A 13,870-nucleotide genomic window follows, 5' to 3' on the forward strand; every position below is an offset into this window, starting at 1 on the left:
TACAGAGCAGAGGTGTAGTGTGCTCCCTGCTGCGGACCACCGTTCAGTGTCCTCCCAATTTCCGATAAGAGACAAGTAGATTTATTTTGTGTCATCATTAGCATGTAGCTGGGTCGTAGCTTGCCCTGGGCAGAGGGAGGGAAGGAGTGGGGAATGGTTACATGTGAACAGGCTGGAAATGACCCAGATTCCCTAGGATCACTGGAGCAGACGAGACGCTACAAGAGCCTGTCACCAACAGCTATCCTGCCACTATCCCATACAGACCTACAGTACCTTTCCCTCTGCATCTGCCCTCCCCCACATCACTGCTGCTCTTCATATTCATAAGCCCACTGAAATGTACGAAAACATGCATACGGACATGCTGGAGTTTGCTCACAATAAATGTCACTGGCAAGTGGCAATCTGCAACTCGATATCACCTTAGTGTTAACATGCTCTGTTACTGTAAACACCCTCTGATCTATCTGTGTAGGCACTGAGCCTGTTCAAAGCACTTAACCAGCATCAAGAGAAGGCAGGCAGTGATGTGAAACAGTGCCACACAGTGTAAATTTATGTTGTTATTTGCACGGGGCGGGTAGACACTTCTGCTGGGCAAAGATGGAGGATGCAAAAACATCTCTGTGTGCGTTCACAGGCTGTCAGACCTCAGTATTTTGTTGACTTCTCCCTGTGCGACAGACTGTTAGAGTTAGCTGTCCCAGCACAGGATTAACTTTCCAATTAAGATATCATGTCAGTAACACTACCCATAACCCCTGGATGACCCGGATATATTTAAAGGCCAGGCTCATGGAGCAGGACTTAAAGAGAAGTCACTTCGCTCAGATGTTGCCTCGTGGCTCCACAGTGACAGAAGGGTTAAGCCAAAGCTCTCTACGAGTTGTGTTTTCAGACCCATTTGCCCTCAGGGCAGCACTAGCTCTCGACGCTGCATTTAATCTGTGGATTTATGGTAACAGAGAAGACTTCTTATCCAGTGACCCATTGGCCTCCAGTGTACGTAATCCAGTGCCTTTCAGTCACACAGCCCTGCTGACACGGATAGCAGAGAGCCAATACACTGCAGCAGTCAGCGTGGGTGCACACACACATGGCCAGCCCTGCCCTGACACACATACTCCTCCCCCAAGCTTTTGTTTCACAGGGCAGACCACTGTTATTATAATCAGTGCACATGATATTAGACATTACATCCACTAAGCCAATTCACACTAGCCTTATGTGCTGAATATGTAATTCCATAATGCCTATTTCAAAACTGAGGGTGACAGCAGCCATGAATATTTATACTGGAGCATACATTCCCAACTCTGCCATGAAAGGAGTAATTTTACCAGCAGAATTGTGCATTACGTACACGCTGAGGCCGTACAAAAGCAGGGTTGCCATTACACACTTGTCAAAGAGATTTTTCTGTCGTGTAAATCTCTGCAGTGCTCATGCAAATTACGACAGGCTTTATCAACCTTCTGTGGCCTGTAAATGTAACTTCATTGAATCTTGCTATTGTCACACAGCATAAAAGTGAGATCCTATATCCAAGGTTTCCCAGAATCGCCATGTTTTATCTTCCCCGCCGGTTGCAAATGTAAGTGAGAGAACACGTTTATGGAGCATGTTATAGAGTGCATCTAATTATTACATCCATTCCACTCTTGAATGCAGTCACTTTCTGGCCAGATAAAGGGCTAAATGAAACTAAGGAGAGTGCATGTTGCACACCGCCTGCTATATATTACCTGTGTTTGCGAGTGTTTGCGTAATAGGCAGAGCAATAGAGAGCAGAAATTGCAAATGAACAAATGCATGCATCACCTATAGCACTTGCACAACAAAGCGATTGTGCGTACAAGACAGCGTTTTGCTGTTAGAGCTAAAATTCCAGCCTTGTAATTATGAACAGTAAATCCTCTGTTCACGCAGCTATATACGGCATGCTTGAAATTCAATGTGAGCACAGCAGTAAGTGATTTTCCACATACAAAACATACATGAAATTGGCGTCCAGTGGTGTGCTTTTCTTTCCTTTCCACTCCCTTGTTTTGAGTCATATTGAACTGCAACTGTCGAGTGCAATGAATGAAAGTAGACTGTCCAAAATCAATTCAAAATCAAAAAATTTCTAACATCCAACACAATGGTCTGGTTTTCAAAGCTGAGCACTGTATGACCAGATATTTAACAAATTCAAAAAAAACCTTTTCAATGAATGTACAGTATTGACGTAGCTACAGACAAACTGTCAGAACAGGTGGGTGGACTGAATGCTTGGTCTTTAGACCTTCCTCTGACGCCACCCACACTCTGTCTCCCTTTTTGTATTTTATTCCCTAACAAACAGTTTACAATGCATTGCAATAGAAAAGAATGAGTGTGCAGTTTTTACATAACATCTCAAATAGCCTATTATGATGCCAGTACATTTGAAGTTTCTGACTGAGTTTGTAACACAATTGTTGCTGGCATGACAGGAGGTTTCCAAAGAACAAGGATCTATGAACAGTTTTTGAGATATTCAGTTTGTGTATGACAAGAGCAAACCTCTTTTTTTGTTTTGTGCCGTCTTGACTGTCTGGAAAAGCCTCCTGAATGACTCCTCTCTCTCTCTGTTCTCTGTAGGGCACAGTGGTCACCCGTAGAGCGTTTTAGGCTACAGAAAAGCACCCTCTCCAGAAAAAAAGAAAAAAAACCAACAACAAAAATCCTGTCCATGTCAGAGGATCTTGACGACACCCAAAGGTGACAGGAGTCAAAACTCATCACAGTCAGGAGGACCTCTGGCGCCAGGGAGCTACATGATGCGTGAGTCAGGGCACAGGTCACAACGCCACAGCCATGCCGCCTGGGCCTCACCTCCACTTCACATTGTCTAAGAGCCTCTGCTCCTCCTAGACACCCCCCCCCCCCCAACTCCAACCACCCCCCCAACACACACACACACATACAAGCACACATAGATGACTGTCAATAAATGTCTCTTCTAGCAACAGACTTTGCTCTTTTGTCTGCACTATCACAGTTTTTCCGACAGTGACCTTTACACAGTCTCTTTAGGATGTGTGTGATTTAATATGTTGTGTGCAAGCAGAGAAGAAGCTTGCATGAAAAATAAACAGCTACAAATACTTCTTCCTCGTACCTATATGGCATGCTTGATTCATTTCATGTATTTATTTGTATGTATTCCCTTAATAACTACCCATGCATCTTCAGGCAATCTGACAGAGAGGGGAAAAAATAAATAAATAAAAAGAGAAGCCTGGATTGTGTCCATTAGCTCCGGGGAATGATTCATACATCCCCTCATTGTGCGGTGACTTCACCCTGAGCTCAGAATTACTTTATAGTAAATGGTGCATTCATCACTGCATTGCACTCTCCTATACTATAAGGATCAAAAAGACTCCTTCAACTTGATTAGTTTCCATAAAATGGAATTGTTTCCTCATTCTAGGGTTTTTATTAGTGTAGAGGCTCACTCTGTGAAGAGCCTTCAGATACAATGCAGCACAATTACACTCAGTGTCTATTGAAAACCAAAATGATTTCATTGGCTAAGGTTGTTGTTTTTAAATCAAGGAGCGTATGCATTTTTTATCCATTATATGCAATTTGAAATAAAAGGTCTAATACCAATGATCTTCATATGCAAAGCTACACATTTCAGTATCGTATTTTAGAAATAGAAGAAAACAAAAGGAGAGAATAAAAAAATTATGTTTATGCTGGTGGTGCATGGATGTTTCCTAGTACTGGACCAGACCAAAACCATGATAATCTGCCTTCGGATTGCACATGGAGCGCCAACTCAGACTTGGGAGTTATTTCCACTGCAAGGGGCAGAGGCCAGGGATATCCTGGATTTCTGGACTCTTAATGTCTGTCAGCTGTGCTTTATTGATGGCTTATGTCAAATGCCATACTGACAGAGCTCATTAGGATGAAGAGAGTCATCTAGGTAGAGACAGGAGAAGGCAGAGCTGGCAAGCTGCCTGATCACTGTGTGCACAAAGCTCACCACTGCACCTACAGGGTGATGCCTCTGACAGTAGATAGCTGACAGGGCTATCTGTGTGTGTGTGTGTGTGTGTGTGTGCGTGCGTGTGCGTGCGTGTGCGTGCGTGTGCGTGTGCTCATGTCATTGCTTGAGTTACCCGGTGTCACTGAGCAAGTCCCTGCTTGATGTCACGACTCCAAGCACAACTGACAGGCTGAGAGTCATCTCGCTTTCGCCACTCACACATGCTCAGATATTTAACCGTGCACAGCCCTCTCAGTGCACTGCGTGGCATCAGCAGTCTTGTGCTACAAGGACAAGGCCCTGTGGAGACTTTAGAGACCTTGAGAAGATGAGTCAAAAGATTTCTTCACTGGTCCTCTTTGCCACACAGTGAATGCAATATCCAGCAAATCCTTTTAAAAAGACACAAAGAATGCATTTTATTTGCAGCTGAATTGTCACTCTCTGTATGGTTCTTGTATAGGAAAAATACATTTTACACTTCATCATTCAGTGATTGCTCTCTAGTAGCCAGAAGCCAGGGTCTAATACTACTTTAAACAGCTGAATCCATTTCTGCTATGGCCAGCGGCACTGGTGATGAGCTCAGACTGTTATGTGACATCTTAATATACTGATTAAAAATGCATGTTTGGAGGGTAAGCAGAGGGGTGCTCTGGGTGCTCCTGCCAGGGAAGATTAAATCATTCTACTTAACAGACATGCTGGGAATTCGGGTCAATGTAAATGAGCGAGAGATATAAGACGCCAAAGTCAGCAGTGGATTTTCTAACGAGACAAAAAATAATCGTATCACAGAAAAGTAGAGGATATGATCAATACAATCCTGGCTGTGAGCCTGAGTAGAAGCCAGCTGTGGCGATGGTGATATGGCAGCATTAATTCAGATGTTGAAACCAGCCCAAGCAGAGTTGGGCGCAATTCACATTTCATTTTCAGTCAGTTCAAGAAAACAAATCCACACTGAAATCATCTATAAAGTTCGGATGCACCCACGAAAGCTAATTACTAGTCACGGAATTGTCAAAGAATGTGATTCAAGTTTGTCTGTGGTCTCATCAGCATCCGGTTTCATTAAAGTTCTGCCAAATATTTTGGCACACTGCAGCACATCAGCACTGACAGCAGCAGGGAGGCTGAGCCAGTAAAACCTGACAGTGTTAATGCCATCTTAGCTTGGAAGTCGTAGTCGTATGGAGCCTGGCCAAATTGCTGCTGGTCCATGTAGGCTTTGAGCTGAGCCTGATCAATAACTGCTCTTTCTTTGCCAGGCACACACTCACACTTGTTCATACACAGGTGGACAGACACAAACAGACCACACACACAAACACACACAAACACGCACACACAAACAAAAAAAAAAAAAAGATTTACAGTGTAAACTGCTACAGTAGCTGGTGTTGGAGTCAAAGGAAATGTGCTAGTTCCTGTAAACAAATAAATAAACAGATTAATTAATTAATTAGAATTAAACAGTCACAGGAATAAAAAATATTTTATAAATTATATACCGTATGTTCATTTATTTATCTATAGATATGTCATCTGTCTACCAAATGAGACAATATTTTATTTGCCAAATATTTCACATAACACTTCTAACTGGCTCATTTTAATGTCGGTCTAATTACATATCAACAATGAACAGCAAATAAATAACACTTGTTCATAAATATAATGCACTGAATTAAACAGAATCTAGCAAATGGCTGAGCGCAATGACTTAATGTTTTTTTGTCTTTTTAGGGACTGTAACACGTCCAATTGACAGTCGAACGGTGTCATGGTGTAATGAAACCAGCAGTGTCATCTCAACATCTCAACAAAAATCTTTCAAAGTCCAGACAAATTCACATTAACTCGGATTCACATATTTTATCAAAAGTGACATATTTGAGCTTGTCTGGAAAACACAAGCTACACTGTTTGCAGAGATTATTTTACTATCAAATGTGAGTGCATATATCTTATTTCAGACATTTTCTCTACCTCCCACATATAAAGGATGGCTATTGTATACACAATCCTTCTTCTTTTTGTATATTGGTGGGTTCCTGACAGTTTTTAGCATCACCATTTACAATCTTCCAAATGCTTTTAGAAACACTGACTGTCATGGCCTTGTGCTGAATAATACAGCTTTAGAGAGAGCAGGGGAATTTTCGTCAGGGCACAGGTGTGCCCTGATAGTCTCATAAGCCCCTGGCAGCACAAAGAAAGAAAGATGCTTTCTTGGTGAAAAGGAATAGGGAGGCACGAGGTGGAGAAACAGATCAACAATGGCTTTTTTTCATTTGGGTGTATTTGGTTTTGACCTTCAGACAGAGCTTCAAATAAATGCGAAACCGAGGGGGAATATGTGATGTTCAAAGATGACTGGGAAAAAAAAAGTCTAATTCTTAAAGTGTAATACATTTTCAGACAAATGGAGAGACAAAGTGTGCAGGCAATGCCTCTCCATAATCGGTAGCACCAGCAGCTGCAGTCGTTTTTTTTTTTTAATGCATTCATACACTTGAAGACAGAAGTGTTGCCCACATATACTCATAAATGGCAATAAAAATACATTAAGCATTACGTCTATCATGTCTGTGACTGCGACTCAATACTGGCACATTTGTCATGTAAACCTGCATGTATATCTATCTGTCTATGTCTATTTTTGTATTATAAAACTTCTATCTACTAGAAACCAGTAAAATATTCCACCACAGTTATAGAGTATACATAAATCAAAGCCCACAAATAGAGCTACAACAAATGGCCTTGGATTTTAAACTCTTCTCCTCCACATCTACCAAGCTCTTAACTTCTGTCTGCATCTGGTCCTCTGAAAGGGTCTGAGATGCTTGACATGCAGTGATGGGGTTGACAAGGTAAGTGGTCAGACTGCTAAGTCAGGCAGTCAGGAGATAGACAAGACACTTACAGAATGAGGAGAGGAACTGAAGGAAGTGTTTGCTCAGGAAAATTCAATGAGTCTGTCAGAAAGAAATCAAAATAACCCCCATATTGGCTCTAATTATTGAATGAAATTATACATTGGTATAAAGAAGGAGGTAATTAAATAATCATTGTACATATCTCGGAATATATTTGAAGATATCAGTCTTTCAAATGGCAAATCTACCAAGCAGTGATGCCCGCAGGGAAGTGGGGGCTCAGAGAAATTCTGCCTGTCCTCCCCAAGAGCAGACTTTATTTTTCTTTATTTATTTATCTATTTATTTTTTGCTGATAGCGCAAAGTGTCTCCATGAGGCTAATGCTTTATGTCAGATTCTATACTAACTAGCACATTTGAAAGAGGGAAACCACCTTTACTTTGCCCATAAAAGCATTTTTCTTTTCCCACAACACTCAACACCAGAGCGGTTTTTAAGTATCGACGCAGTTGAAAAGCTGATGACTAGGTTCCAAGTAGGTGCTAGAGGTGTACTGTAGAATCCTCCGTGCTTCACCCTGTTTTGCCTGTTTTCTCTTCATTTTATTATCTACACTTCAGCAACAAGGAGAGCCAGACAAGTGAATTGATGGGAGGGTGGAGCAGGGAGGGGAGGGGAGGGGAGTGATAAGGAAGAAAACAAAACAAAAAGGAAAACAGACAAGGAGTGCCAAGCTCTGAAAACTGGCATGCTGCAGTTGTATGTCAGTCACCTAGCAACAAGTCCTCCCCATCACTTACCCCCCGCTTCCCCGTCTCCCGCTGCGCTCTCTAATTCAACAAATCTGCTCAGAATGTATGGCTGCTCTTCTAACAAAACACATTCTGCGCTGGGGGCTAAGGATGTGGGCCTCTGCTGAACACGCCACTCAGCTGCCCATTGACCACCGGGGCCTTTCTCTGCACACACTAAGGAGCGAGGGACAAAGCCCCTGAAAGCAGGGGCAGCTCCACAGAGAAAACATTTGCTTGTAATTGTGTTTGACTGCATAATGAAAATGATGTTCTTTTTTAATTTGGGCTTGTTAAGGCCACACTATTTTCCTCTGGTCACCTGATTATTGTAAAGAAGAAACCCCTCACTTGCCCTATGGGGCACAGAGGGGGGAAATATTGAAAATGGTCCAAAGACCTCCCCACTCTTTACTTTAACCCCTCTTGTGTTTCAAGTGTTCTCTGGCAAAAACATAAATATGTAGACCCTGTTCATTACAGGATGGGAGAGTATGCTAGAATGAGTTTTTTCTCTTTTTTTTCGAGAGAGAAAGGATAATGACAGTGAGGCGCACACAAACACACAGATGCACGCACATACACAAATGGGAGTGCTGCCATGCTTGCCCTGAGTTGCGAAGCATTGAGAAGGTTAGCATTCCTGGTGCTACTTCAGTGAAACAGACCATTAGCGGGAGCATCGGGCTAGCACCCAAAAGAGTGCTTCAATGGACACATTCACATCCAGTGATTATTTGCACTTTTTAGCCCCCAATTTCCTGTTTTATTAATGTGTGTTTTCTACATTCATCTGGCCTTCTTCTTCTTCCCCTCACTGCTCTCCTGTGGTAAAAGTGAGGAGTATTTGGGTGAATGTCTAGGCTTGGAAAACAGAAATTTTAAACAACTCCCAGCTGGAGACCAATTTATTTAATTGCTCTTTGAGAGGGTTGCACTACACCAAATTATGTTTCATGTAAAAAAAAAAAAATCCTACCAGCAATACTTTCATTTAATGTAGCTTTAATGTCACATTTCTTTGACGCTTCCTGTTATATTACATACTGTCAGAAGCTGATGTGTCTTTGAATCCCTCAAGGCTTACTGTCTCCCTCCCTATGAACATCTATCCAGGGATTTAATTGGTTGAAGTCAGGGTCCTCTTCTCACAGTCATCCTAAGGAAACCCCCTGATAAAGCATCAAGATCCTGCGAGGTCACATATGAGAAAAACGGGGCTGCCCTCTGCTCACTGATGTTTAAGTGTATTCTCTGGCTTTTCATCCAGGGGTTCTGGAAGCAAGGTCAGCTCATGTGACCCTGACAGTGAACTGTGGCCTTCCCTGATTAGTCAGTTAATCCACAACAAGCAAGAAGTTTGATGATGGTTTAATTGCATACTTTTTGTCATTTTTCAAGCAAAGATGCTAAATGTGCTCTATTTCCTGCTTATCTAATGGGAGGATTTGCTGCTTTTCACAGTTTTACACCACTGTAGTTGAATAACATTGGGGTTTAGACTGCCGGCCAGACAAAACAAGCCATGTGAAAAAGTCCCCTTCAGCTCTGGGAAATTACAATTGTCTGATTTTTTATAGACTAAATCATTAAACAGTCAATCAAGGAAATAATCCGTAGATGAACTGATGATGAATATAAATGGTAGTTGCAGCCCCCAGATATCACCCAACCCTAATGTGGACCAAATGAACAAGAGGATTTCGCACCCCATGATGAGATAAGTTTCTTCCTTAAGGTGCAAGCACTGTGGGATTAATAGCAAATCTCCTCTGTCATCCCAACTTGGGATCTTCACTGAGATTGAGCAGGTGTATAGAAGAAGGGTAGAATAGTCTGAGGGGTCAGATGGGACTGACTTAAGTCGAAGGATCCTGTCAGATTGGAGTGGCTAGGGGGCCTGCAGTAACACCCCCCACCCGCCACTATAGATTAACAAGTTTCAGCACCACATTGACGGGGACTTGTTTCATTTGTATTTTTTTTTTTTAAGTGTCAACAAGTGAGCGTGTCTGTCTCTGTGGGTATTTTCAGGACTTTCACCATAAGGACCCCAACTCTGACACCAATTAAAGAGATTATGTCTTAAGATGAGAGGAAAACTATAGCCTTGTGTTACCACGGTGATTGCTTTTGACAAGGTCACAGGCTGCGGTGCAACAGTGCACGACCTCAACTGGCAGCTGCTGATTTTAGGAGGATGAACGCAAACAAAAAAGAAAATATTCTCTTCACAAACGCTCACACACAAAAAAATAAATAAAAAAAACAAAACAAGCTTCATGGCTGAAGATAAAATTCTGTAACAAAACAAATGTGATTATCTGATGTGGCAAAGTGTTTGAAAACATGGAGTCAGTGATAGGTTATAAGAGGTAATGTAACAACTAATAATGAACTTTACTGAGCTTTGTCCACATTTGAGACATGTGGCCTCCTCTCCTCTCCATCAAGCCAACATTGGAAGAGCTGCATCATTTTATTATACATATGCTATTTGCTGTTTGTTATTGCTGCTTTCTGTGATAGATTCATACTAAAATTTCTTGTAAGCAAGTATAATAACAATAAATATATCAAATTTGGTCTTCTCTTAAATGGCAAATATCTTTTAAGTAGTTTTCTTTATTTTTAACCATTTATCTTTGGTTGTCTTGAAGGTGTTGATTCAGAATAATTAAAAAAAATGAGGAATTTCAGTGGATTCCTGCTTTTAAAGTAACAGTGCAAAAATGACAACTAAAATAACTATGCCTTTTAGTTTCGATCTACACTAAAGGCTTCATGACAACCTCTAAATACAGCACACAAAGGGAAAAAGGATATGAGCAACTAACTTTAACTCAACCAAACTGTAGCTGCTTAATAAGACTTAATAATAATTTTAGGTTAGTTTGGCTGATGCAATCAACAAGCCATGCTAAGTCCTTTTTATTTACATATTCATTTTCATGGCCTCCTTGAAAGTTTTATTACCCTCCGAGTAATAAAAACTTTTATGAGGAAGCACACACAAGCGTTTCAGCGCAAATAGGCGCGCATTCATTTTAAAACTGGGTCAAATATAGAGCAGTGATGAATATAAATGTTTTTATAAGGCCAAAATGATAAAAACAAACAAAAAAACAAAAAAACAAAAACGTGAAGGCGTTTATGTCAGGTTTTAGAGTTGCGTCATTTTTCTTAAGAGTCAATTAAGCATATTAGCCCTCTGTTTTTAGACTTTGTCTCTTAATTTCTTTTCAAATAAGAAACCGAGAGAGAAATAAATAAATAAATAAATAAATAAATAAATAAATGTTATGCTGTCGGAAGGGGAAAAAAATCCTCGCGTCATTAAAACAGAACCGCCAGTTTAATTAACCTGCAGCCCCTAAATCAGGCCTCACCACAGCTGAAGTTACAGCTTTAGCAATAAATTAGCCCACAGGTCAAGGAGCTGTGTGCTACCTGCGCAGTCTGAATCATGCTGCATCATTTTTGGATCCTTCTCTGTAAGTTTTCAATAGTTTCTGATTGTCCTGCCTTGATGTGGATGGCAGGTTCATCCTGACTCAGTTTTGTGAAACAGGAGGAACCCCACTGGCCTCCTTCTCTATTTTTTTTTTTTTTTTTTTTGCGTGTTTTCACATTAATTGGCAGCAGTTGAACTGTGAGCCGTAAATCAACAAGCGCGGAGTGTATTAATGAGTCGGACCACCCAGGAAAACTATTTTCTCTGCACTTTCTTAGAGGACAATGTGAGGATACTCGAGTTTGCCATGCTCTGAAAACCATGAATGAACATTCACAAGAGCAGTGCTCCCCTGCTGCCACATTTCCAGCAGGCTAATGGCTGCTACAAGTACTGATTAAAGTATTTCAAAAAAGGTGAAGTATTCTAGACAAAAACAGATTATTTTGCTGGACGAAGTTAGGGTCCTGCATGATTTTTTTTTTTTTTTTTTTTTTTTTTTACTAAGCATGAAGCTTAAATAGAAAAAAGTTACAAAATATTTTATAGTAAAAAAAAAAAAAGAGGAAATCAAAATGGAGCCAACCTAAATGAACAAATGATTATTAATCACCACTGTCCTTGGCATCAGTAAAAGGCTATTGATTTAAGTAAGGATACTTTTTGACTTTTTGAATAACTTTGTTTATTAAAGTTGTTCAAATCAACAGGCTTCATGATAAACCCGATAAATAAATACATTTCCCTCTACACATCCTTTAAAAAAAAAAACGGGCCTGTAAAATCTTGCTCTAAAGAAATATTTTTTTTTCCATAAGAGCAGATCTTCAGCACTGGAAGTACTGCTTAATTGTCTTCCATTATGAAAGCTCACAAAGCTAGGCCACTGGCTACTAAAATACCAAGGTTGATCTTGATTAAATGTCTTTCAAGGGTACAAAAAGCATATTTTACATAAAACATCCTTCAAGAGGATTGAAGTGTGATGTTGAAAAAAAATATATATAAAATATTGCTGATGGCAAGGCCAGGCATCCCACCATCACAAATCAACATACCACTAATATGGCTTCATCTGCCTTCCCCATTATCTTCCTCCCCAATTCAAGTCACACCAGCAAGTCAAAGCTACAACTTTAATCTTTCCTCAAAGTACGTATTAAGATTTCACATGAATGGTTTTCAGTGCATATGTGGTACTTTAACATTTTCTGCTTTTGTGGCCACCATTCATTGTAAAAGACAAGTTTTGTTGCCTTTGAGAAGCAGCCTATAATAGGCTAAGAGCTGTTTAAAAAAAAAAACAACAGTAACATAACTCTCCATTTGTATGTTTCTCACTACGTGGAAACAGGCTTTGAAGCTAAAGTTTAAATATGAGAATTAATTCAAAGTGATACTACTCTTACAGCTGCCTTTAACCTTTACTGAGCATTGTCAAATGTCATTATTTATTAAAGTGCAAAGAAGTGCAACTAATTCAGCTTTATAAATGCTTCTGCACAGCCAGCTCTATCAAGGCTTCCCTCTCTTCTTTCCTCTGCTGAGTGAGGAAATCCTTTTGCGGGCTGAATGCCCCTCGCCAGCGACTTTTGTTCTCTCACACTTACCCCACACACTCCAAAAGTAACATCCCTCTGCAGAGAAAAAAAATATTTCTTCCCACACCTGTTGATGAATTGTGTTAGTGTATAAGGCTCAGACAGGGCACTAACATGTGTCTTTATACAACTGAGGCACAAACCCAAAACAGCAGTTTCCTCACATGGATAGTAGTGAATGAGGAAATCCTTTCACAAAAACAGAAAAGAAGCCAAATTAGAGTAATCGTCATTGACAAACAGAAAATTATTCCCAGTTTGGACAGGAAAGTCATAAGATGCCTTAATGACTGCTGCTGCTGCTGCTACAGAGGGAAAAAAGGGCTGTTTGTGCTCTCGATGTGTGGCTGGTGGCTGAATGGTGCCCAATTTCTTGCCAGCACAGGCTGCCCGCCCCATGAACCCACGCAGTTTTGTTATACCGAGAATATAGAGGAACAAGACCAGTCCAACTCTGTGAGTACAGTTTTATAACCATATCTAAACTCTTAAATTTACATTTGAGTTTTGTTAAAGAAAAAAAAAGGAAGTAAAACCTGAATTCTGATTATAACATAAATATTCACACAAAGTTTTGTTTGAAACTGAAGAATACATGTGAGAATATCATAATTTCACTGTGCTGTCGATATGTTGCACCTTTAACTGTCCACTTTTTATTTGTTTTGTGTCGGGAAAAATTCAGAGAATGGAATTTATGTGATTTTTTTTTCCAATTAAATGCTGGCAAATGAAATATTTAAATGTGTCCTCACAGCTAATTTCAACTTTCCCTAACTCAGGGACAAGATTTTAAAATGGTAACTTGCTTTGGGCCAGATTTTGTTTGCAAAGTTCATCTACTGTTAGTGGCTTGTGAAAAAGTGTTGGATTCAGCTGGACAGTATTTAGGAAAGAGTTCATAAAAGAAAAAAATATACATATATTGTTTTCTTTCTTTTTGTCTGATAAGTGTCTATATCATAACATAAAAGTGGATGAACGTCATTCACAAAAATCATACACTGGAACTGTGTGTTCAAATAAGCCACACAGGTTGCAGAAATTGTAAAATATCAGGGGGTTTTTTTCTAAGCCAAAAGCATGGAAATCTGAGAAACCTTGAAA

Source organism: Toxotes jaculatrix, chromosome 17, assembly GCF_017976425.1.
Source record: "Toxotes jaculatrix isolate fToxJac2 chromosome 17, fToxJac2.pri, whole genome shotgun sequence".
Classification (NCBI taxonomy): Eukaryota; Metazoa; Chordata; class Actinopteri; family Toxotidae; genus Toxotes; species Toxotes jaculatrix.